Genomic DNA, 25,869 nt, shown 5'->3' with positions numbered 1-25,869 from the left:
TGGCTAATTTTCTTTTGTATTTTTGTAGAGACAGGGTTTCGCCATGTTGGCTAGGCTGTTCTCGAACTCCTGACCTCAGGTGATTCACCTGCCTCAGCCTCCCAAAGGGTATTATTTTTATTTTATTTTGTTATTTAAAATAATCTTTTTAAGTTATTTACCTGCTATGGATAAAGTGTCAGATTTTCAGCATCTAGTGTTATGAAGATGAGTTCACCTCCCTCAGTTTGGAGCCCGCTGCTGTCTGGCACAGCCACCTGGAGGGCAGCCTCCCAAGAGAAATCAGGCCCAAGGCCCCAGGGGGTGACAAAGCTGCAACACAGATAAGTCCTGAAGGGACTGGCCCCACCCGAAGCATCACCTTACAGGTAGGGAGACTCTGCTTTCCCTGTTTTAAATTGCAGTCGGTTTTTAAAATCCCCATTGTCATTTCAAAGGTGGCATGAGGCAGCTGGGTCCCCAGGCCTGTGTCTTTCCTTTGTCTGCCCCACAGACTCCTTATTTCCCTTCTGCCTCCAGTGGCCACCCTTCGGGCAGGGACACAGCGATGTTGTTACAGGTGTTGGCTCACTCTGGCCTCGTTTGCTCTGGAAAGGATTCTGGTCGGATCAAATAGCCCTGTGGAAACTCAAGCTGAATTGTCTTCATTTTCTATCATTTTATTTTAACATCCCAGCAGTCCCAGCCTGTCAGGGTCTCCGCCGGCAGTCAGCCATTCATCAATTTAAAACATAGCCATGAAGTTCTGGAAAGGGTCCAACTCCACAGAAGAAATCAATTCTTTTCTTCTCATTTTTCTTTGAAGGCAGGAAAGAATCTGCTCATGCGGACACAAGGCATGATGACTTTCGCGTCAGTCAGGAGCCTGCTTTTAGAGAGTAATACTCAACATTTCATCCACAGGCCAAAACATTGCCCTATGGAAGGCACCAGTGCTACTACAAAACCAGTATTACAAGTGATCTTTTTGATTTCACAATTATTGTAGGCCAGGTGTGGTGGCTCATACCTGCAATCCCAGTAATCCCTCGGAGGCCAAGGTGGGAGGACCACTTGAGCCCCAGAGTCCGAGACCAGCCTGGGAAACGTAGCAAGACCCCATCTTATTTAAAAAGAAAAAGAAAAAAAACCATCATTGTACGTGCTTATTTATTACATTTCTTATTTAATAATAACACTTAGTACTTGACAGAAGGACTTTTCTTATATTAATTCATATGATGCTCTCAATAACCCATTATATTACAGCCCATCTTACAGATGAGAAAATCGAGGCACTGAGAGAAAGTCGTAAATGTAATCTTGCAAATGGAAGGTTCTTAAAAATTAGCCAGATTTAAGGATTATATGAGCATTAAAACTATATTAAATACTTTTTCAGGAAGACCTAGCTTCAGTCTCTGGAGTGGAGGGATTTTGTTCTAATTTAGTCTCATCTGCTCATGGCGATTCACTGGAGAGCTTCGTGAGTTAGCAGAAAAGGGAAAAGAACGCAGAATGACATGCTCACCCTTCTCTTACCAGCCTGTATCCAGTCATAGCAGGAAGACAGGCGATAGAGCAGGGAGTACCCCACTGAAGTCCAGTGGAGGTGCCAGGACCACCTGTGAAAAAGCCATTGTTTTATAGAATGCCAGAGACATCTATCAAACACAGAGAGGGAAAATACTGAGTCACACTACACATCCCCCATTGTAGACCGTGTGAAAGGCACCCTGGAGTACCGTTCCCCAGCAGACTGAAATGTGAATGGTGACCCACGGAGGTGTGCAATGTGAATTTCTGTCCCTTGGTGATCTCAGGGAAGTCCTTCGAGATCCTGCAGAGGTACCTAGAAACAACGGCCTGGTACACAACCCCAAACATTTCTGTCCCCAGCTTTTGCTTACGGCCTGTCTTCATGGTGATCAATGTCTCCTCTGCAAGGGAAGTGGAAGACTGGTCACCAGAAGCTTCCATTCTGCTGTGTGGGGTCTCCTAGAGAAATTTAGGAGCAGAATCCTCCCTTAGAACAAAATCATCTGCATCTGCTATTTCCCATTTCCAGATGTTTTTTACATTGATAAGCATCTCCCAAATGTTTCTCCTTGCGTTGCTGTTCTTTTTTAAAAAGTAAACATAAAAAGCTAAGGCACTGTTTCTCACGTTCCTCAGTCTTCTCTAAGCCAACCCTGCACAATGCTTTCTCACCCTACCTTTTCTGCATCTGAATGGGCCAAGAAGACTTTTAGGGGTTTTACTTTCCATGTTTTTGTGATTAAATTAATAAATGTACTTTTTCATACTCTATTTGCCCCTTAACCTCCGCTTCCTCGCCGTGAAGCAGGAATTGCTGTGCTAGGCCATTATTGCCATGATGTGGTCTTCAAAAACCTGGAGACTTTCCCTTAGGACATTCCGTGCTTAGTCCTATTATACCTCTGTCTGGAATATGCCACAGTTCAGAGTTATCTGAGCCACAATGAAAAGTGGCCTCTTATGTCTGGGCACGGTGGCTCACGCCTATAATCCCAACACTTTGGGAGGCCGAGGCAGGTGCCTCACCTGAGGTCAGGAGTTCGAGACCAGCCTGGCCAACATGGTGAAACCCCGTCTTTATTAAAAATACAATAATTAGCTAGGTGTGGTGGTGGGTGCCTGTAATCCCAGTTACTTGGGAGGCTGAGGCAGGAGAATCGCTTGAACCCTGGAGGTGGAGGTTGCAGTGAGCTGAGATTACACCATTGCACTCCAGCCTGGGCGACAAGAGTAAAATTCAGTCTCAAAAGAAAAAAGAAAAAGAAAAAGAAAGAAAAAGAAAATAGCCTCATATACTACGCAGTCGAGCTCCGTCTTGTTTTACAAACACTATATCATTTTTGCAAGTGTTTCAGATGCGTCCCAAAGTGCCAGGAGGGCCCCCTACTGCCAGAGCCGACTCCGTGAGCACATCACCTGTGTTCACACAAGGCCCGCATTTAGAACGGCTCCATATTTGGATTAATGCCATGTTGATGTTATCTTGAAGTTCTTGATCATTTTTTAACAAGGGGCCCCACATTTCCATTTTGTCCTAGGCCCTGGTCCTGCTCACAGCTTCTGTTGCCACTCTCTACGCCCAGCCCCACACTCCTCCTGCTCCATGATTTGGGAGCAGAGAGGTTTGGTCCCAAAAGAACTTTGAGGTTCAGTTCGTGAAGCCTTTACATAATTTATTACTAGTTCCCTTTTTCCAGAATCTTAGATAAGTGACATCCCTGCAAGGTACAAAGATCATTACCCCAGTTCCCCAGGGCTAGGTAGGAACAGCTCCAACACTAAAACCTGTGGGAGGGGAACTGGTTTTTTTTTGGGGTTTTTTGGTTTTTTTTTTTTTTGGTTTTTTTTTCAAGAGTGTGAGTGGTGGAGGAGGGGAGTAGATATTTTGTAAAGTGGTAAAACTAAACAGTATCTTACAGATTGCCTTTATAGGACCATATTACTGTGGTCCTCTGGCACTGAAAAAAAGGTAAGCAGCTGTCATTTCCAGAAGGCCAAACGGCTCTAGGTAGATGGGCCATTTTGCCTGAATCTAGCTTTGAAAGTACTGCCTAATGAGAAGGCATAATTCTTATGTCTACAGAGGACCTTGAGACAAGAAGTCTGGAGGTGAGTGGCTGCCCTGGCAGGCAAACACCCGCCAAGATAAAAGAGGAATTTGTAGTTGATGCACTATTTTGAGACCACAAGAGGTCAATCAGGGTGAGAATGCAGCATTTCAAAGTGTGTTGATGATAGAAGCCGAAGAGCCTCTAAGTCAAGGACTCTCCAAGATAGGACTGTTCTCTCTGGCAAGCACAGTGGTGACATTTTAGACAAATGATCTCGTCTTTCCGGGCTTGGTTCCTCATTTCTAAATGGTAATAATATTAGTACCAACCACATGGGGTTGTTGAGAAGAATAAATTAGCTTTTACATTAAAAGCAATTAAAACAGTGGCTGACATATTGTATACACTCCAGAAGTCATGGTTATGATTCTTATTACTATGAAGTGATGACTTCCTCACTAAATATCAGGTACAGGTAAAGACTGAGTTCTCTAGATGCCATCTTGAGCCACTTCCCTTTTAGCCTTGCCCATCAGATAGACCCCAGGTGTCCCTAGTCCCAGCACACATTCTTTCCAGGTGGCATCCTAGATACTAGGAAGAAGAGAGACTAATGTTTGGGGGGCTGGATGGAGGAAAAGGACAGCACCTATGAAGTGTTCAAGAAGAAGAAGAAGAGGAAGAAGAAGAAGAAGAAGAAGAGGAAGAAGAAGAAGAAGAAGAAGAAGAAGAAGAAGAAGAAGAAGAAGAAGAAGAAGAAGAAGAAGAAGAAGAAGAAGAAGAAGAAGGAGGAGGAGGAGGAGGAGGAGGAGGAGGAGGAGGAGGCGGCAGAAAAGTACTTCCAGTTTCCATCCCAGCAAATAAGAAACTTGGAAGTCGCCACACTATTCTAACAAAAAGTAAAAAGCTGGGCCAGGCATGCTGGCTCACTCCTGTAATCTCAGTACTTTGGGAGGCCAGGGCAGGCAGATCACTTGAGCCCAGGAGTTTGAGACCAGTCTGGGCAACATGGTAAATCCCCGTCTCTACAAAAAACACAAAAATTCCTCAGACATGATGGTGCACACCAGTGGTCCCAGCTACTCCCAAGGCTGAGGTGGGAGGATTGCTTAAGCCTGGGAGGTAGAAGTGGCAGTGAGCCGAGATCATGCCACTGTACTCCGGCCTGGGTGATAGAGCCAGACTCTGTCTCAAATAAATAAATAAATAAATAAAGTCTGAACAAACTGAAAAAGCAACAGCTCTTCTTAGATCCATAAGAGAAGAGAAGTTACAGGGCAAACCACTGCTCCCAAGTTGAAGGGACAGGCAGGTGAATACAGAGAATCACAACAGACCAGAGCAGAAACTGTGGGAACCAGGGCCAGGGTAGGAAAACTTACACTATAATTGACTAATGCTGGAGGCTCAGTGTGGATAACTCTAAGAGTGAAAACCTCTAAGACTGAGTCATGGGGATGGGAGAGTCCTACGCTTTTGTGAGTTTTACCCCCAAGAGCTTGACCTGGTGCTCACATTGAATATTGGAGAAAAATCCCTCATGTTTCCAGCACAGGGAGGGGGAAAGGAGCCATTTTGGAATACATAAAAACATTCTGTTCTTCTTAACAAGGTCTGCCCTCAAGAGAAACTATTTTACCAGTGCCTAAACTACTGGGGTTTTATCAGTGCCTAACTGACCTGGAGGAAGGGAAATACCCAACTGGATCCCACTCAAATCTTCCTGTCCCACCCACAGGAGAGAAGGGGGTACCGAGAAGCAGGTGTGAAGTTCACAGTCCAGAGGCATAGGCTCCCTTAGAGATTGAGACGAAACCATAGGACTGTGGAACACTTTCCAATTGCCTGATGCCTTACCACCACATCACCAAAGGCCCATTTACAACAGTTCCTTTTACCCAAGACACCATGCCAGGCTTTGAAGAAAAAGTTACAAGGCATACTAAAAGACAAAACAACAAATTCCAAACAGACAGAGCAAACATTAAAGCCAGATTCAGGTATGACATGGATGTTGAAATGATCAGACCAGGAATGTAAAACAGCCATGACCAGAATGCTAAGGGCTCTAATGGATAAAGTAAGCAGCATGCAAGAACAGATGGGCAATGTAAGCAGAGAGATGGAAATTCTAAGAACTAAAAAGAAATGCTAGAGATAAAAAACACTGTGACAGAAAAAAGAACGCCTTCAATGAGCTTATTGGTAGACTGGATATGGCTAAGAAAATAATCTCTGAGCTTGGGCGTATTTCAATAGAAACCTTCAAAACTGAAAAGAAAACAGAAAAAGGACTGGAATAAATAGAACAGACCATCCAAGAACTGCAAGACAACTACAAACAGTGTAAATGGAAATATAAAAAGGAGAAGAACGAGAGAAAGGAAAAGAAGAAAGATTTGAAAGAATAATGACTGAGAATTTCCCTCAAATTAAGATCAGATACCAAACCACAGATTCTAGAAGCTCCGAGAACACAAAGCAGGATAAATGCCCCAAAAACACACCCAGGCATATCATATTCAAGCTATAGAAAATCAAAGATAAAGAAAATATTGAAAGAAGCCGGAGGGAAGAAACATCTCACCTACAGAAGAGCAAAGGTAAGAATTATATCTGACTTCTCTTCAGAAACAAAGCAAACAGGAAGAGAATGCACTAAAATACTTAAGGTGTTGAGAGAAAACAACCACCAACCTAGAATTCTGTACCCTGAAAAATTATCCTTCAAACATGAAGAAGTAAAGACTCTCAGAAAAACAAAAATTGAGAAAATTTTTTTTTCCTATACAACTGCCTGGCAAGACATGTTAAAAGAAGTTCTTTAGAAAGAAGAAAAATTATACAAATCAAAAACTGGGATCAACATAAAGAAAGGAAAAGCATCAGAGAAGGAACAAGTGAAGGTGAAACAAAAACCTTTATTTTTCTTATTTGTCTGTTTGTTTGTTTGTTTGTTTGTTTGTTTTTGAAATGGAGTCTCGCTTTGTTGCCCAGGTTGGAGTGCAGTGCTCTGATCTCTGCCTCCTGGGTTCATGCTATTCTCCTACCTCAGCCTCCTGGGTAACTCGGATTACAGGGGCACACCACCGTGCCCAGCTAATTTTTGTATTTTTATTAGAGTTGGGGTTTCACCATGTTGGCCAGGCTGGTTTTGAACTCCTGACCTCAGGTGATCCACCTGCCTCGGCCTCCCAAAGTGCTGTAATTACAGGCATGAGCCACCGTGCCTGGCCTTATTTTTCTCATTCTTAATTGATCTGATAGATATCAGTCTGTTCAAGATAATGATAGCAGCAATGTATTTAATTGTATATGCTTATGTATAAGTGAAATGAATGACAGCAATGATGCCAAGGATGGAAGGGAGGAATTAAATTATTTTGTTATCTTAGGTTACTTGTACTACCCATAAGCGATACAGTGTTGTTTGGGGTTTGTTTGTTTGTGTGTGTGTTCTTTGGATTTTTTGTTTTATTTGAGATGGGGTCACTCTCAGACTGGAGTGCAGTGGCACCAACATGGCTCACTCCTGGGCTCAAGTGATTCTCCCACCTTGGCCTTCCAAAGCAATGGGAGACTAGGCATGAGCCACTGCACCCAGCTGGTATCGTTATTTGAAGTGGACTTGGATTCGTTGTAAACGTATATTGCAAACTCTAGGGCAACTTCTAAAAAAGTAAAAGAATAAAACTGATATGCTTAAAAGGAGAGAAAATGGAATAATCAAATGTTCAATTAAAACACAAAAGGAAGAAAAAGAGCAGAAGACAAAATAAGAACAAAGAACCAGGACAACTAATAGGAAACAACAATAAATATGGTAATATTCATTCAACTACATCAATAATCACTTTGAATATCAATGGCCTAAATGCACCCATTTTAAAAATAATTATTATTATCATTATTTTATTATTATTTTGTGACAGGGTCTCACTCTGTCACCCAGGCTGGAGTGCAGTGGCACAATCACGGCTCACTGCAGCCTTGACCTCCAAAGCTTTAGCAGTCCTCCCACTTCTGCCTCCGGAGTACTTGGGACTGCAGGTGTGCACCACTATGCAGGGCTAATTTTTTATTTTTCATAGAGATGGGGGTCTCACTGTGGTCCCCAGGCTGGTCTCAAACCCCCAGATGCAAGTGTTCCTCCTGCTTTAGCTTCCCAAAGTGCTGGGATCATAGGTGTGAGCCACCATGCCCAGCCTAAATGCACCCACTAAAGGACAGAGATTGTCAAAGTGAATTGAAAAACAAGACCTGACTACATGTTGTCTACAAGAAACAAACTTTAAATATAAGAATCTAGATAGATTTAAAGTAAATGTATAGAGAAAGATATAACACAGTAACACTAATTAGGAAAACAAGGATAGATATATTAGTTTTGGAAAGAGTAGACTTCAGAGCAAGGAAAGTTATCATGGATAAAGAGGGCATTACACAATAATAAAGAGATAAATTCTCCAAGAAGATATAACAATCCTTAATTATGCTCCTAAGAGAGCATCAAAATAGGTGAGGCAAAAAGCAACAGAACTGCAAGGAGAAGTAGATGAATCCACTATTTTGGCTGGAGACTTCAATACCCTTTTATCAAAAGTGGACAGATCCAGGAGGCAGAATATAAGTTAAGAATACAGTTGAAGTCAATGACACCATCAATCAACTGGATATAATGGACATCTATAGACTACCTCATCCAACAACAGCAGAATAGACATTCTTCTCAAGGTCACATGGAAAGATCACCTGAGGTCAGGAGTTCGTGACCAACCTGGCCAATGTGGCGAAACCCCATCTCTACTAAAAATACAAAAATTAGCCTGGCATAGTGGCACATGCCTGTAATCCCAGCTACTCAGGAGGCTTGAGGCAGGAGATTGCTTGAACCCAGGAGGCAGAGGTTGCAGTGAGCCAAGACCACGCCATTGCACTCCAGCCTGGGTGACACAGCGAGTCTCTGTCTTAAAAAAAAAAAAAAAAGAAAAGGAAAGGAAAAAATAAAGAAAGTTCACCAAGATAGCATTCTGGGACATAAAGCACATCTTAACAAATTTCAGTGAATAGAAATCACACAATGTCTGCTGTCAGACCACAATAGAATTAAACTAGAAATCAACAACAGAAAGATAACTGGAAAATTCCCAAGTACTTGGAAATTAAACAATACACTTCTAAATAACATAAGAATCAGAGAAGAAATTTCAAAAGAAATTTAAAAATATTCCGAACTAAATACAAGTGAAAGTACAGCTTATCAAAATTTGTAGATGCACCAAAATAGTGCTTAGAGGGCAAATTATAGCACTGAATGCAAATATTTAAAAAGAAGAAAGCTCTCAAATCAATCATCTAAACTTCCTCCATAAGAAACTAAAAAAAAAGAAGAGCAAATGAAATCCAAAGTAAGCAGAAGACATAAACATTAGAGCAGAAATTGAGATGCAACTGACAACGGAAAATTAACAGACAAAATCAAGAAAACCTGATTTTGAAGGTTTGAAAAGCCGATATTGTGAAAGCATAAATAAAATAAAAGACAGGCAAACTAAGAATAAAAAAGAGAGGACATAAATTGTTAACATCAGAAATGAAAAAGGGAACATCACTGCAGATCTCATGGCCATTAAAAAAAAACATGAAGGAATACTATGAACAACTCTACACTCACAAATTTGATAACCTAGATGAAAGAGACATTCCTTGAAAGACACAGTCTGCTAAAATTCATGTAAGAAGAAACAAACAATCTAAAGGCTGGGCGCAGTGGCTCACACCTGTAATCCTAGCACTTTGGGAGGCCGAGGCTGGCAGATTGCCTGAGCTCACGAGTTCAAGACCAGCCTGGGCAACATGGCAAAACCCTGCCTCTACTAAAAAACAAAACAAAAAAAAATTAGCCGGGTGTGGTGCCATGTGCCTGTAATCCCAGCTACTCGGGAGGCTGAGGCAGGCGAACCGAACCGCTTGCATCCAGGAAGCAGAGGTGCAGTGAGCCAAGAATAGGCCTATACCTATTAAAGAAATTGAACAATTGAATTCACAATTAATAATCTTCCAAGACAGTAAGCACCAAGTCCAGATGAGTTCACCGAGGAATTCTAACAAGTATTTTAAAAGGAAACTTTACCCATTCTTTACAATCTCTTTCAGAAGATAGAAGCAGAGGGAAAATTTCCTAACTCGTTCTATGAGGCCAGCGTCACCCTAACACCAAAACCAGACAAAGATGTTGCAAGAAAAGAAAACTACAGACCAATATCTCTCATGAACACAGATGTAAAAATGCTTTAAAAATTAGCAAATGAAATCCAACAATGTATAAATTATATACCATGACCAAGTGTAATTTATCGAAGGCATGCAAGTTGGAGTCAACATTCAAAAATCAGTTAATGTAAATGTAATGTAAAAGTAATGTAAAGTTAATGTAAAACCTATCACATCAACAGACTAAAGAAGAAAAATCACATGGTCATCTCAATAAATGCAGAAAAAGAATTTGACAAAATTCAATGCCCACTTATAGTTAAAAAAACACAAAAAACAAAAAACCACTCAGTGAACTAGGAATAGAGGAGAACTTCCTCAACTTGATAAAGAATATCTGTAAGAAACCTATAGCGAACGTCACACTTACTGGTGAGAGACTCGGAGCTTTTTTACCACTAAGATCAGGAGCAAGTCAAGGATGTTCCCTCTCACCATGCCTTTCAACACTGTACTGAAAGTCCTAGCTAATACAGCAAGACAAGAAGAGGAAATACAAGGTATACAGATGGAAAGGAATAAGTAAAACTGTCTTTGTTCACAGATGACATGATTGTCTATCTAGAAAATCAAAATGAATCAACCAAAAACTGTTGGATCTAACAAGCAATTACAGCAAGGTTGCAGGATTTAAGGTTAATGTATAAAGGTCAATTGCTTTCCTATACACCAGCAATAAACAAGTGGAATTTGAAATTAAAAACACAATATCATTTGTACCAGCACACCCAAAAGATGAAATACTTAAGAGATAAATCTAACAAAATATTTACAAGCATTATTTGAGAAAAACTACAAAATGCTGATGAAAGAAATCAAAGAACTAAATAAATGAAGAATATTCTATGTTCATAGATAGGAAGACTCAATTATTGTCAAGATGTCAGTTCTTCCCAACTGGTTCTATCGATTTCATACAATGTCCATCCCAGCAAGTTACTTTGTGTAAATCATGATACACACTGATTCTAAAATTTATATGCAGAGGCAAAAGACCCATAATAGCCAATCCAGTATTGAAGGAGAAAAACAAAGTTGGGTGACTGACACCACCCAACTTCAAGACTTACTATAAAGTTATCAAGATGATGTGGTATTGGCAAAATAATAGACAAATAGATCAATGGAACAGAATAGAGAGACCAAAAGTAGACCCACATAAGTATAACTGATGGATCTTTGGCAAAGGAGCGAAGTCAATACTATGGAGAAAAGAGAGTCTTTTCAACACATGGTGCTGGAACAACTGGACATGCACATACAACAAAGTGAATCTGGACACACACTTTACACCACCCACAAGAAGTAATACAGTGGACCACAGACCTAAACATAAGATGTGAAACTGGGAAACTCCTAGAATAACACAGAAGAAAATTGAGATGACTAGGTTTTGCAATGGCTTTTAGATACAAGACCAAAGCCACTATCCATGAAAGAAAGAATTGATAAGCCAGGCTTCATTAAAATTAAGCATTTCTGCTGCGTGAAAGACACTGTCATGAGAATGAGAAGGGAAGCTACACACTGGGAAAAAAACATTTGCAAAAGACATATCTGTTAAGGAATTGGTGTTCCAAATTTACAAAGAACTCTTAAAACTCAACAGTAAGAAAAAGAAACTGGGCTGGCATGGTGGCTCCCACCTGTAATCCCAGCACTTTGGAGGCTGAGGCAGGCAGATCACCTGAGGTCAGGGGTTCGAGACCAGCCTGGCCAACACGGTGAAACCCCATTGCTACGAAAAATACAAAATTAGCCGGCTATGGTGGCGGCTGCCTGTAATCCCAGCTACTCAGGAGGCTGAGGCAGGAGAATCACTTGAACCCAGGAGGCAGAGGTTGCAGTGAGCCGAGATTGCATCATTGCACTCCAGCCCAGGCGACAAGAGCGAAACTCCATCTCAAAAAAAAAAAAAAGAAAAAAGAAAAAAAGAAACCCGATTAAAAAATAGACAAAGACCTTAACAGACACCTCAGCAAAGAAGATACACAGATGACAAAGCATATGAAGAAAAGATGCTCCACATCATATCATCATATGTCATCAGGGAAATGCAAATAAAATCAACAACTGGATACCATTACACATCTGTTAGAATGGCCAAAATCCAGAACACTGCACCAAATGCTGGCGAGGGTATGGAGCAGCAGAAGCTCTCACACACTGGCGGTGAGAATGCAAACTGGTACAACCACTTTCAAAGACTTTAGCAGTTTCTTAAAAAACTAAATATCCTCTTACCATATAATCCAGCAGTCATGATCTCTGAAATTTCTCCAAAGGAGTTGAAAACTTATGTCCACACAGAAACTTGAATACAGATGTTTATAGTAGCTTTATTCATAATGGCCAAAACCTAGAAACAACCAAATGTCCTGCAATGAGTAAAAAGACAAGCCGTGGTATTAATTCATTCGGATAATGGAATGTTATTCAGTGCTAAAAAATAAACGCGCTAACAGGAATGAAAAGGCATGGAGGAACTTACATGCATATTATTAAGTAAAAGAAACTAATCTAGGCTGGACATGGTGGCTCATGTCTGTAATCCCAGCACTTTGGGAGACCAAGGTAGGTAGGTGGGTGGGTCACCTGAGGTCAGGAGTTCGAGACCAGCCTGGCCAACATGGGAAAACCCCACCTGTACTAAAAATACAAAAATTAGCCTGGCATGGTAGCACATGCCTGTAATCCCATCTACCTGGGAGGTTGAGGCAGGAGAATCACTTGAACCGGGGGGGGCAGAGGTTGCAGTGAGCCTAAATAGCGCCACTGAACTTCAGCCTGGGCAACAGAACAAGACTGTCTCAAAAAAAAAAAAAAAGAAAGAAAAGAAAAGAAAAGAAAGAAAGAAAGAAAAGAAGCTAACCTTAAGCTACATACTTTATGATTCCAACTATATGACATCTGGAAAAGGCAAAACTATGGAGATAGCAAAAAGACCAGTGGTTGCCAGGAGTTAGTGGGGAGGGAGGTATGAACAGGTGGAGCACAGAGGATTTTTAAGACAGTGAAACTACTCGGTATGATACTATAATAGTGACACATGTCATTAGAAAATGGACAACACCAAAAGTGAACCCTAATGTAAACTATGGACTCTGGGTGATAATGACGTACCAGTGTATGGTTATCAATTGTAATGTAAGTATTAAATGCCACTCTGGTGGGGGATATTGATCGTGAAGAGGCTACGCATGTGTTGAGGCAGGAGGTATATAGGAAATTGCTGTACCTGCTGCTCAATTTTGCTGTGAACCTAAAACTGCTGTAAAAATTAGAGGTTTTTTTTTTGTTTGTTTGTTTTTTAGCTTGAATCTGGGCAGCCCTCTAAACATAACTACCATTTTACAAAAAATCTAGAGGACAGAGGAATTGTAACCATATAAACAAACCACACAGGCGCATTCAGCAAAATCTATACTGTGGTTAACTCTGCAGGACAAGTGACCCAGTTTCTTCGAAACAATAATAACAAACAAGCAAACAAAAATGCAAGAAAAAAATTGACAGAGAAACCTGTAGAGAGGTCTTAAGGCACCTGTCCACCGGTTACAATACGGGAACCTCTTTTGGGTCTCAATTCAAGTACAGAAAACTAATTTTTCTTAATATGTAGGAAAATCTTGGAAATATGAACAGTGACTGAATAGTCAATGGTATTATGGAATTATTGAATTACTGTTAAAATATTTTAAGTGGCCTAATGATCTTATGGTTAATGTTTTCTGGAGACTCTCTGTCTTATGGAAATAAAGAATAAAGGCTGGGCGTGGTGGCCTATACCTATAATCCCAGCACTTTGGGAAGCCAAGATAGGAGAATTGCTTGAGGCCAGAAGTTCAAGACCAGCCTGGGCAACATAGCAAGACTTCCTCTCTACAAAAGATTAAAAAGTTATCCGGGCATGATGGCACATGCCTACAGTCCCAATTACTTGGGAGACTGAGGTGGGAGGGTCGCTTGAGCCCAGGAGTTTGACGCTGCGGTGAGCTATGATGGCGTCACTGCATTCCAACTGGGCATTCAAAAAACAAGTAAATAAATAGAAAATAAAATGTATGTACCTACAATGTCTGGAATTTGCTCTAGAGTAATTCAGGGTGTGAAGGGGATGATGGCGGCTATGAGCTGATAATTAATAAAGCTAGGTAATGGGAATTCCTGGAAATGTATTCTAACATTCTTTTCACTCTCATGCAATTGAAGCATTCTACAATGGAAGGACAGAAAAAGAAAAAAGAAGAGAAAAGAAAACTCAACAAAGTCTGTGGGTCTGAGAGACGGGTCCCTCAGGAAGGATGCTGTCCAGGTGGGACTGTTGCCAAGGGAAGGTTTGGGGAAAGTTGTTTAGCTCTCTTTGCCTCTATTTTCTCATTTGTAAAATGGGGATCGGATAACAATGCATTCCTCACAGGGCTGCTGGGAATATTGAATGACTATATATATGTAAATCAGATATAACAGGACCTTGCATGTGGTTGTACGTGCCATATAACATTTGCTATTAAAGCATGTTAAGCACCCTGAAGTACCTTGTTGCATCAACCAAAATTAAATCTCTACAGCACCCCACAGCTCACAGACATCACCTCGGCTGAGCCTCATGATAGCCTTTGGAGGTAAACCTTTTTCTTACTCTGATTAGGCAGATAGGGAAACTGAGACACAGTCCATGGACATGCAGCTGGTTAGTGGCCAAACCTGCACCAGGGTTAGGTCTCCTGACTCCATCCCAAGCCCTTTGGAGGCACCAATGCCGCCCTTTAGGGGATGAGTCAGAGGCTGAAATTAGATCTTTAGCTTTGTGTGATCAAAAACTTTATTTTGTCTCTTTGCCTGTTGTGACCAGCACCACCTCCCTGGGTAGGGGATGGTAACCAGACTCAAATGGAGCTAATGGGTGTCTCTTAGTCCCAGTCTGGGCAAGAGGATGGCACGGGGCCTAGGCAACCCTTCGCCCTTCGGTTTGGCCCCAGCCAGACCTCCCCCCTGTGGCCGAGGAGTTTGTCGCAGCTGAACACTGGGTGGGCCTGAGTGTGGGGCTGCTGGTGGGGGCTAAGGAAATAAAACAGACAAGAGTCACTCCAAGGCTGTAGCTCAGCATGGAGGTCTCCTCCAGTCTCCAGGGAGTCAAAATGCAAGCCTAGGATTTCAAAACTAGCCTCCCACAAAGGGAGAAGTCCTTGGGCTGCAACAGCCTTGTTCTCGTTTGCAATTTCCTTCCCAGGAATAGGCTTAGGGGGCTCTGGGACAGTTGAACGTAAAATAATAACAATGATGAAACCTGTGATAAATAATAACAATGATGAAACCTGTGATCTGTTGAATGCTACCCATTGCGTGATGAAGCACAATGGATGCTTTTCTCACTCAGACATTCCTTATTCACAATATACGGTGAAGTAGGTATTTGTTTTTATTCAAACAACACAGAAGTTTAGAAAATACATCATGAAAGTCTCCCTCCACCATCACCATCACCAGACCTGCCCCCCAGAGGTAGCCACTGTTTACAATCCTTGTGTATTCTTCCTGACACTTGTGTATATTTAATCATTATATATACACACCCACTCGTGTGTGCACATGTATACGCATACACACAGTTCGTTTGTTTTTATAAAAGTGAGATTATACCTGATTCAGCAACTTGCTTTTTCCATGTATGCATCTTTTCCCAATCCTAGGCATATAAATACATGAGACTCTAAGGAAATCTGAAGTAAGCAAAGATTACAGGGTTTCTCCAAGAGAAAACTACTTATTGTTGAGAGTAGACTCTCTGGATTATCTGATCCCAGCCTTTGGGCTAATTTACTGCTCTGTAAGTTTTAAGGAACGGAGGACACACAGTGACCCTGAATTGTGGACCCGCAAATGAGCTCCATCCACCCTCCTACACGGGGCAAAAGCGAGATCATTGCGACCGCTTGAAAATCCACATTCCATAACCATAAACACATCTGTTCTTTGGATTCTTCTTTGAATCAGTTGTAACATCACTGGCTCACTCGTTCACAATAATAACGTGCTAATTTTTATCTATTGTAGAATCATGATTTTTAACTTGTTTTAAAACCATTTTTTAACAACAGGCATTATTTTCTCTTTGTATAGATGGTGAAATCCAGACTTTGAAAGATTGAGCAAATTGCCCACAGCAACACTGTTGGTAAATAGCAGAGTTTGGGTTCAAGCGCAGGTCTGCAATCCTGCTTGTGCAATTTCAAAAGAACAGATACTGGGTATCTTCCAGGTACTAGACCAAACATTTAGGGTATGTGAATTTGTTTAACCCTCCCCTCAACCTACGAGGTGAGTGTCAGCCCTACCCTTATAGAAAAGGCAACTGTGCTCAGAGCGGTGGAGGACTGCGCCCCAGGATGCAACAAAAGCCAGCTGCACGGCGCCAAAGCTGAAGGCCTGAGCTACGCTGTGCTGCTACCCCTTGTCCCTCCAGATTCTCTTTTCCTTCACCTGTTTGTCAGTAAACTAAAGCCACCACAGTTTGTCATTTGGATGATTATCAGTAAGATAACATTGCCCAGAAGCTTTGGTTTCTGGTTTTGAAAAGAGCCAGAGGCTGTGTATGCATTTCCCAGGGGTGCCATAACAAACTACCATGAACTGGGTGGCTTAAACAACAGACACGTGTGCGCTCAGTGTTGGAGGTTAGAAGACCAAAGTCAAGGTGTTAGCAGGGCCGTGCTCCCTGGGAAAGCTCTGACAGAGAATCCTTCCTTGCCTCTTCTGGTTTCTGGGGTTTGTTGGCAATCTCTGGCATTCCTTGGTTTACAGACGCACTACTCCAGCCCTCCCTCTTCCCATGGCATATCTGCTGTGTGTCCCTGGGTGTCTCCATGTCATCCTCCTTCTGTGTCTGCTTGTCTTTGTGTTTATATTTCCCTAGTCATATTGAAGTAGGGCCCATCTAAGGACCTCATTTTCACCTGGTTAAATCTGCTAAGACTCTATATCCAAATTAGGTCACATGCCGAGGTCCCAAGTGTTAGGACTTCAATGAATCCTTTTGGGGGTTGAGAGAGTAACACAGTTCAACCCATATCAGACAGCATATTGAAGTTTAGCCTCTACCAAGATGAGCTCTAAGCATGCCAGTCTCACAAGCAGCTCTGTGGAGAAGGGGCGCTGTAGCCTCACACATTTGGAAGATCCTTCATGTTAGAGGCCCTGGTGGTAATTCACAGGTTTCATGAGCGTGGTGACACCCTGGAAAGGACTGCAGCAAAGAAACCTGTTGACCTGAAGTTGGCATTTCCCAAACTTATTCGAGCACAGGAGCTGTGGGGGTGGTGTGGTGGTGGTGGCAATGGTTTTAACAGTGTTCTCTGGAACACACCTGGGGAAACTCACATAACCAGAGCATGACTTTGGAGCCAGGAAGGCCTGGACTGGCATCGTGACTTGACTATTAACTGAATATATGACCTTGGGCAATGAATTTCCCTCTCCGAGTCTCGATTTCCTCATTTCTACAACAGGAATGAAAATTTCTAATCAATCACTGAGGGGTAAGTTCACTGCTAAAACAAATCCCAAAAACCATAACGGCTGGGAAACACTAGGATATAAGTTCATGTTCTTGCTCAGGACAGGGCAGGGAACATGCTGTCTGGGCAGTCTTTCTCCACACAGCCATTCGAAACCCCAAGGCGACAGATGCTCTGCCATTTTAAGTTTGTAGCTTCCGAGGTCATGGCAGGTTGCCCCTGTTCCATCCAGGCAGAAGGGGTGGAGCTTGGAGACTGCTTGCTGGGAGGTTTCTAGGGGCAGGCTCCGGCATGGAGCAACCCACTCCACTGCTCACACTCCACTGAGCAGAGCCTGATCCTAGGACTGGACCTCACTGTAAGGGGGTGGGAGAATGAGCAGCTCTATCCTAGCAGGAACTCAACCACAAAGGAAGAAGAAGTACGCCCTTGCAGTGCACAGCTAGCTTTCTTCTAGTTTCTTATAGTTTATTCTACTCTGCAGGTGTGTTCTGAGGGTTAAATGAGGCTTTTGACATAGGCAGCGTCCTTAGTATCACACACGACTAAATAAATGGCCAACAGTTTGAAAATGGAAAAAGATATGAATGGGAAGCGCCTTGAGGGATGAAATAGGAGACAGGCTCTGGTGCACAGTACAAGTGTGGGCCCCCCCCTTTCTTACCCAGGCATCCTGGTGGCCCGGTCTGGTGTGTGGTAGGAAGAGGGGAGTGAAATCCTCAGGGCGTCATTCCATCCCAGCAGCTTCTTCCCCTGCTTCCTTTCCAGCCAGATGGAGAAGTTGCAGATCCAGAGTCTTGACAGCCTCACAGCTTCCAAGGCAGTGGCCCCGTGGGGTGCAGACCCCTCCTTCCTGCAGTTGCAGAGCCAGCTAAGAGGTGGGCAGCAGGCCAGGCCCCCTCGGCAGCCCCTGGAGCGCATACCAGTTGCAGATGCTCAGGAGGCTCGGGGGAAGGAACGGGTTTTCACCAGAACACCGCAGGCAGGGCCTCCCAGGAAAGGCCTCCAGATGCCGTCAAAACCTGCAGCTCGTCCTCCTCCCGGCTTCCCAGGTTACCCAGTTACCCAGCCACAACACACAGGTGAGAACCAGCCACAACACACAGGTGAGAACCAGCCACAACACACAGGTGAGAACCAGCCACAACACACAGGTGAGAACCAGCCACAACACACCGGTGAGAACCATCTCAGGACCTCCCCACTTTTGGGCTCCCTTACCCTGACTCCTCGGTCCACAAGGGAGCAAAAGGGGTCAGTAGAGCAAGGCCCCTGCCTTCAAAAGAATGCATGCTTTTTTTTTTTAACTTCATACTAATTATTGAAAAAACTGTACCTCAAATCACACCCCCAACCTCTCAGCATGAACAAGCTCCAACAGACTTCTCCCAGCAGCCCCTCCCACCTGTCTCCGCATGGAGGTTGGCTTTTCAGAGCTGCCATCAATGTGGACATACAGTCCTGCTTTCCACGCTCCTCGCCCTGCTTTGTATACACTTTCCCATGCATCTGGGTCAGCCTGGAGCTGAGTCTTTCACAGAGCAGCAAAATATACAGAAGGCATATTTTGGTTTAGAATCTTAATACCCAGAACATCTGGGTGATACTGAGACAACTGGAGAGATTCTTGCTGATGCTGCAAGTCTCCAAATACGGTCCCTTGCAGAGAGAAAATGCTGTATTTTGCATCTGTACCTACGCACATGGGTTTTCTCAAGCATAGTGGACTTTGGAGTGTGACAGTTAGTGATTTCTCCCCGGGAAGTGGCATGACCTGTAGGAGTTACTGTTGGCTGCAGCTGCTGGTGCAGCCCGAATTATTTATTGGTTTTGATTCGTGCGCCGTTCCCTGTGTAAATTAAAATGTGACATTATTACACCCTCTGACAGCCCATCGGCGACCTTTAGCACTCTCCCCCCCTCTGCAGCCATTATTCAGCATAATTTGACTGATTTCAGGCGAGCTGGGAGGGTGGGAAGGGATGGGTGGGGGCCGGGGAAGGCAGAGTCCAAATTAGAAACAGATTTAAAGAACATTTGCAGGGAATTAGGCAGTGGGCCAGGCGCGCTTGCTGCCAGCATGTGTAACCCCTCTTTAGGGACTGTCAGCTCCTCCCAGGTTTCCACAGCGGATGTTTCCCGGCCGGAGCGCAGCTGGGTTTCAGTTGTCAAACCCACAGCCAAGACATCTGAGAAGCGGGTGGAGCATCCATGTGCACGCATGTGTCTGCACCCGGCCACATGCACACACACTCGACCCTGAGGACACTCCCAGCACAACTCCACACATCCACACCTACGACAGCACACTCAGGACATAGACGGATACAGGTGCACACAGAGAGAATCAGGACAGACACACTTACGCAGGTGCACACGCAGACTCCACTTGTGCCCTGCTGACACTTTCTAAGAGGGATTCCAGAGCAGATTTCCTAATCCATCCTCCCTCCCTCCACCTCAAGTCGGGCTGTGTGACTTGGGTTAGCCCCTCGACCTCTCTGAACCTCTGTGTCCTTAAATGTAAGAGTGAATAATGGCAGCTGTGATGGTCAAAATGGGATAATGAAGGAACATGGTGTACACTCTGCAGCTTTGTTCGGATATGGGAAAGGGCAAGCAGGATGGTGGCCATGATCATGAGGAAGACAGTGGCGGTGATGGTGAGGAAGACAGCAAACCTTTGGCTCGTGGCCTTTCTGGAGGGGACATAAAGCACTTTGCAGTCGTGCTGCTTACTTTGATGAAAAGAATGAGGGGCACCCATATGGGGAGAGCAGGGCAGAGAAGGAGCAAGGCACCCTTTCCCCAGGGCCCCTGGGGTGGGGAGGGAGACAGCAGTCAGCACCAGCCTGCACAGCCCTGGGCGACTTGCTGCGCAGGAAGCCTGACCCTGAGGCCTGGTCACTGGCCACCCAATACAGGTGCGTACCTCAGAGTGACCAGTGCCAGAAGCCAGATGGATTGGGGGTGGAGGGCTGGGGGAAAGACATGAGGCAGGAAGCAGTTAGGCACCAAAGTAGGAGTTTCTAGACCTTTGGTCAACAAATATTTAAGGAGCACCTACTTGCGCTAAGTGCTGGAAATGCAGTGATGCGTAAAACACAGAGCCCGCTTTGTGGAACTTAACATCAAGAGAGAACAACTGACATGCAAACAGGCAATGCTAGTGTCGTGGGATGTGTGCTCCCCAGGAAATGGGCTAGGCGTGTGGCACTTGGGGCACAGAGGGACCATCTAATTCAGACAGGAAAAGAGGAGGCTTCTGGAGGAAGTGGACAAGAACCCAGGCTGTACAGGGAGGGACCTTCCAGGAGCTCAGGAGAGCTGCCAGGTAAAGAGTAAGTGGCGGTGAAGGAGAGAGATGAGGCTTAAGAGGTAAACAAGGGTCAGGTCATCCTGGCAGCCCCTCTCTGCTGGCTCATTCACTCTCACTTACATCTTCCATTCTGCAAATGGTGTGAGCAACCATTTCATAGGTCCTGTGCTGGGTGCAGAGACTGCAACGGTGAGCAAAGCAGACACGGGTGGGTTGAACGAAGGTTGTAACTGGGAATGGAGAGCAACTGGTAGATTTGAGAGATCACAAATCAACTGTATTTGGACGATGGTGGTGAGAGAGAAGAAATGATTTCAGATGATTCTCAGGTTTCTAGCTGGGTGCCTGGGTGGAGAAGGTGTCCCTCCCTGAGGGGGAAACACAGAAATGGCAGCAGATCGAAGGACGTGGGGGAAATGTTGACAATGATGAGTCTGCATTGGTCTTGCTTGTTTGCAGGGCTGCGATAGGGGCTAGGTGGAAGCTGACAGCCATCCGGATGACAGCAGACCCCCAGATGAAGATACAGAGAGCAGTGGCAAGAAGGTGGCAAGAGATTGGCTGCCCGAATCCCAGTTAAAAGGAGCAGGGTTTAGGACAGGGTTCCAGCCTGAGCTGGGGAACAAGAGTGCTAAAGGCAAAAGGCCAGCTCATTCCAGGTGTTTCGGGTACCAGGACTGTGACAGGAAAACCATGTCAGCCCCTTCTTGCTGGTGGACCGGTCAGGCCCAGCTGCAGGAACCCTCTGTCTGGATGAAGCTTGCACAGCTGAAAGCCACCAGCATCTACATGGTGTAGTCTTCTGTACATTAGGCCCCTGCCTACCACCACCACTAGATCCCACACAGCACTTGGCACAGGGCTGGTCAGATAGTAAGTGCTCAATTAACACTCTCCTGGGAGCGGATAGACTTTCAGCCAAAAGCAGGAGACTCCAGTGATGAATGCGGCATTAGACCCTTACTGGGCCCTCACTGAGTTGCCTTTGAATTGAATTGGAGCTGCTGGTCTCCTTTAACCACATTAGGAGAAAGCCCCATTTACTAAATACCCTCTCCCTGTCCACCCTCCACAAAGACGGCAGTTTCAGTGACAACCTTTAGTCTCCGGCGTTCAGGTCAGAGACTCAAGCTTACACCCTTTGAAATCCCAGACATTCGACCTACAACTAGATTCCCTAAAGTACTGCCCTGTCGATGAAGTCCAGGCTGACTGCTTAACGTAAATACCCACAATCAGGCTGAAATTGAAGTCCGGGAACACATGAGAACAGACAGCCAACCAGAGGTGGAAAGAAAGCATTTTCTCTGCTCACGCGGACCCCCTTGGGAGGGGTCTCATTTGAACAGGGAAGTTTCAAAAGTGTATACCAAAGAAAGGCTATTTAATCAGTGGGTAGGACAACGTGGAAGACAAAACTAGAGGGACTGGGTCATGAATTTTGGACGCTCATAACATGGGCAAGATCTCATAAAACAGGACAGAAAGGCTATGGGTGGCCAGCTGCAGGACTGCCCTACTCAGAAGAACGGTCTCCTCCCCTGCCCTTCACGGTGGGTGACCTGCACTGGCACCTCAGAGCCGCCACCCCTGCAATTCACTATGGCACAGGGCACAGCACCAGGGCTCCTCCTTCAATCCCAGAGCCGTCCTTATCCAGCAAGGCTCAGCTGGGCTGGTCTTCTAAGGCTGGAGACCAGGTAGCTGAGAGGGAAGTGACTTGCCCCAGATCTCCAGTTTAATGGTGGCAAAGCGGAGATAAGAACCCTGGTCTCTGAGTCCAGTTCTGATGCTGCTCCCCACTTGTGCTGTGAAGAGGACTGCCAGCAAATTCAAGCTCATCCGTCTATGTTTCTCTCCAAACAGAAAATCGTTTATTCCTTGTCATCAATCTCTATCACTCTCCAAGCAGTTGATCTATCTTGAGTCATGATTAGGATGTATTTTGTGTATACAGAAAGAATATTAGAGAAACGACAATAGACAGAGGCGTGGATTCGGTGGTATCAATACATCTCACTGTGGTTAACTGCAGGTGAAATTTTGGCCTCGTTCAATTTATTTTAAGATAAAAACTACTTCTGTAAACCAGGCGCGGTGGCTCGCACCTGTAATCCCGACACTCTGGGAGGCCGAGGCAGGTGAATCCTTTGAGGTCAAGAGTCCAAGACCCGCCTGACTGACATGGTGAAACCTCGTCTCTACTAAAAATACAAAAAAATTTAGCCAGGCGTGGTTGTGCATGCCTGTAGTCACAGTTACTCGGGAGGCTGAGGCAGAAGAATCGCTTGAACCTGGGAGGCAGAAGTTACAGTGAGCTGAGATTACACCATCGCAGTCCAGCCTGGTCAACAGAGCAAAATTCTGTCTCCAAAAAAAAAAAAAAAATATATATATATATATATATATATATACACACACACACACACATAATTTTTGTAATGCATACCCTATTAAATGTATCACTGATTATTTGATTTTTAAAAATATAAAAATATTTAAGTATCACATCATTGGAGTCAGAAATAGATTTGCATTAAAATATTCAACTTAATATTTTCCATTTCAAAAACAATAAAGTAAATGGAAAAAGTATCTTAAAAAGAATTACAAAAATATATCTTTATCTCTTTTCAGATGCTGGATCTGGGACAGCTCCACTGGAACCTGAGATGCCCTGAGGGTGTCCCAGTGATATAAAATATGAGGAAAGCAGAAACAACTAAGAACCAGACTCTGAATGTGGCAGATTCTAGAACTGAAGTGAGCAGCCAGGACCTGCCTGACACGCCCACTGGGAGTGCGGTGCTGGCAGCCTGAGAATACAGCCCAGCCGCCACGCCGCCGGGATGGGAGTGGGCCCGGCGGACTTCCTGCCTTTTGGTCAGACAGACTGCCTTCCTGAATTACGAGGTCCAGGAAGTGTGGCGACGGGGTGGGGGCGGGTGGAGAGGTTGCACGTGTCACTTACCACCCCCATATGGCCCTCTTCCTGACTGTGGCCTCCCTTCCTCGCTTACAGACCAGTTACTTAATCTGCCACATGACGAGATGGTATCTGGGATCTCTAACGGCTCTGAAATCCCACAATTCTATGACTGGTCTTAGATACAAGACCGGTACGAGATAGGCAAACCCTGGCTCCGCCCGCAGTTTGCTCCCTGTGATACACTGTTCACACCGAGTGCTAGCAGCAGGGAAGAAGCGGTAACTGCTCTGTGCTCAGCCCTGAGTCCGCACTCAGCAAGGTGATGTGCGTTACTAGGCATCGTCACATTTCGTGCCCATGTGGGTGTTCCTAGCACCAGTCAGAAGACAGAGCTTAAACAGTTGGAGTAAGTTGCCCAAAGGCCAGCCCCAGTTTCCCTGAATCTCATCATGCTGGACACTGAACTATTTCTGGAGGTTTAAGGCTGAGAAAATCTAAGTCTGCATCCTCTCCCACTCCTCCTTACACTGGTATCCCTGGGAGAAACCTCAACATTACTCCCAACTTCGCTTCTCCCCAGGAGCAGGATGATTTGTCTGACTCATGAGTTTGGGAGAAAACCTGCGCCTGTGGGGCTCGATCCCTCTGCCTCTTGGAGCAGAAGGCAGCCTTCTGTGCTGGGCTCCAGCCTGGGGGGGGGGTTGGCAGCTGACCAGCTGCGCCAGGCCCTAGCAGGTAATAAAGGCTGTCTGTCCCAGGCGTGATGTATTAGCACAGCCTGCCTGGCCATACCTGAAGCCGCATCTTCCTCCAATTTACTGAGAAAGGAAACACTTTCTCTCAGTTGGTTCTGGACTCTGAAAGAAGAAAGGGTGTTGTTGTTCATCGGGCTTCCTAGAGCCCCACCACAGGGACACCTGGTGCAGCCCTGAAGGGAGGAGATGTCAGCAGGTTTAGGGATGGAGACATTTCAGAGCCAGAAGAGAACTTCTAGCAACCCAGCAGAAATATAATGAAGTCACATAGGTGACTGTCAATTCCCTAGTAACATCAACAAATCAAAAGAAGCAGGGAAAATTAATTATAATAATACATTTTACTTAGTTCAATCAAGCAGATGATCATTTCAATATGTGCTCAGAGTGCACATGGGGCTAATGGCTTCTGTCATGGACAGTACAGCCTTAGGGCCTCCTATGCCTGAGGGGATCTGCTCCCTTTGACAATGTCCCAGTGCAAAGACTTCCAGGTGTGAAGACGGCTCAACCTTCTGAATCACTCCATTTACGTGGTGGGCATTTCTGGTTGTTAGAAACACCTCATCTTCCATTGGCCCCCATCCCCCACTCAACTTGCTTCTGTCTCTCTGAGAGACAGCCAGAGTGGAACACATTCTAGAAAGGTCCTCAGTCTTTCTGGAAATGCCTGTCTCCTGTCTTTCACCAGCTGCTGCCTCCCTGAGTCGTTGCACAACATTGGTATTTTTTGGTGGGACAAAGCTTTGGTGTTTTTCTCACTTGAGAATATTATATTTGTAACTGTTGTGGACACCTGTTGTTTTTGATGACTCAGCATCCTGTCTTCCTAATTTAGAAGAATTCCAAAATAGGTGAGAAGTACGACCCCGCCTCTGACCCCGCCTCTGACCCCGCCTCTGGCCCCGCCTCCTGTCACAGAGGTGGAAGGGTCGCAGACCTTCACTTTCCACACCTCAAGGCGCTCAGTCAGTCACCCGTTCATGCCTGAGATTGTGAATCCAATAGGAAAGTACAAGGACATGGAGATTGTCAGAGCTGATGTATGATGGTGGCAGCAGAGTCAAGAGTCCAGCAGAGAGGCAGCAAGCATCCCAGGGATCCCATGATTGAGAACCAGCTTCTGTGGTTTAGCAGCAAGGCACCAACTGGTATGAGAAGCACAGACAGATGGTGCCCTGGGAACACTGGCTGTCACATGCTGGAGGAGGTCCGTCAGCAATCACCTTCCCTCTATGGGCCTCTATTGGAGAGAAGGCATCAAGATTATTCCGGCTATGATTCCTGAGCTTTTAATATATTCGTTCTGATGATTAAGAAATATATCTGTCGGGCGTGATGGCTCACACCTGTAATCCTACCACTTTGGGAGGCCGAGGCGGGTGGATCATGAGGTCAGGAGTTCAAGACCAGCCTGACCAACATGGTGAAACCCCATCTCTAATAAAAATACAAAAATTAGCTGGGTGTTATGGTGTGTGTTGTAATCCCAGCTGCTCAGGAGGCT

At 44.7% G+C, this 25,869-nt stretch overlaps 2 long non-coding RNA genes across 7 annotated transcripts; one reads left to right on the top strand and one right to left on the bottom strand.

Annotated features, from left to right (window-relative positions):
- LOC139361824 (uncharacterized) lies at window positions 1-19,064 on the bottom strand. 6 transcript variants are annotated; one of them, XR_011619521.1, is made up of 5 exons: window positions 18,765-19,064; window positions 18,024-18,212; window positions 12,087-12,201; window positions 1,511-1,977; window positions 1-1,102 (listed from the first exon to the last, which is right to left on the bottom strand). It is a non-coding gene; the product is annotated as an uncharacterized lncRNA (long non-coding RNA). The 6 variants fall into 6 exon arrangements; XR_011619526.1 differs by lacking the exon at window positions 18,765-19,064 and having other exon boundaries at window positions 1-868; window positions 1,010-1,102; window positions 18,024-18,133; XR_011619524.1 differs by lacking the exon at window positions 18,765-19,064 and having other exon boundaries at window positions 1-865; window positions 1,010-1,102; window positions 18,024-18,133.
- On the top strand, window positions 16,216-25,869 carry LOC105470823 (uncharacterized). Its single transcript, XR_980791.3, has 4 exons — window positions 16,216-16,377; window positions 18,128-18,441; window positions 23,316-23,441; window positions 25,284-25,869. It is a non-coding gene; the product is annotated as an uncharacterized lncRNA (long non-coding RNA).

This window comes from Macaca nemestrina, chromosome 2 (genome assembly GCF_043159975.1).
Source record: "Macaca nemestrina isolate mMacNem1 chromosome 2, mMacNem.hap1, whole genome shotgun sequence".
Lineage (NCBI taxonomy): Eukaryota > Metazoa > Chordata > Mammalia > Primates > Cercopithecidae > Macaca > Macaca nemestrina.
Note: the sequence above shows the minus strand (reverse complement) of the source record. Positions and strands in the feature narration are given on the sequence as shown.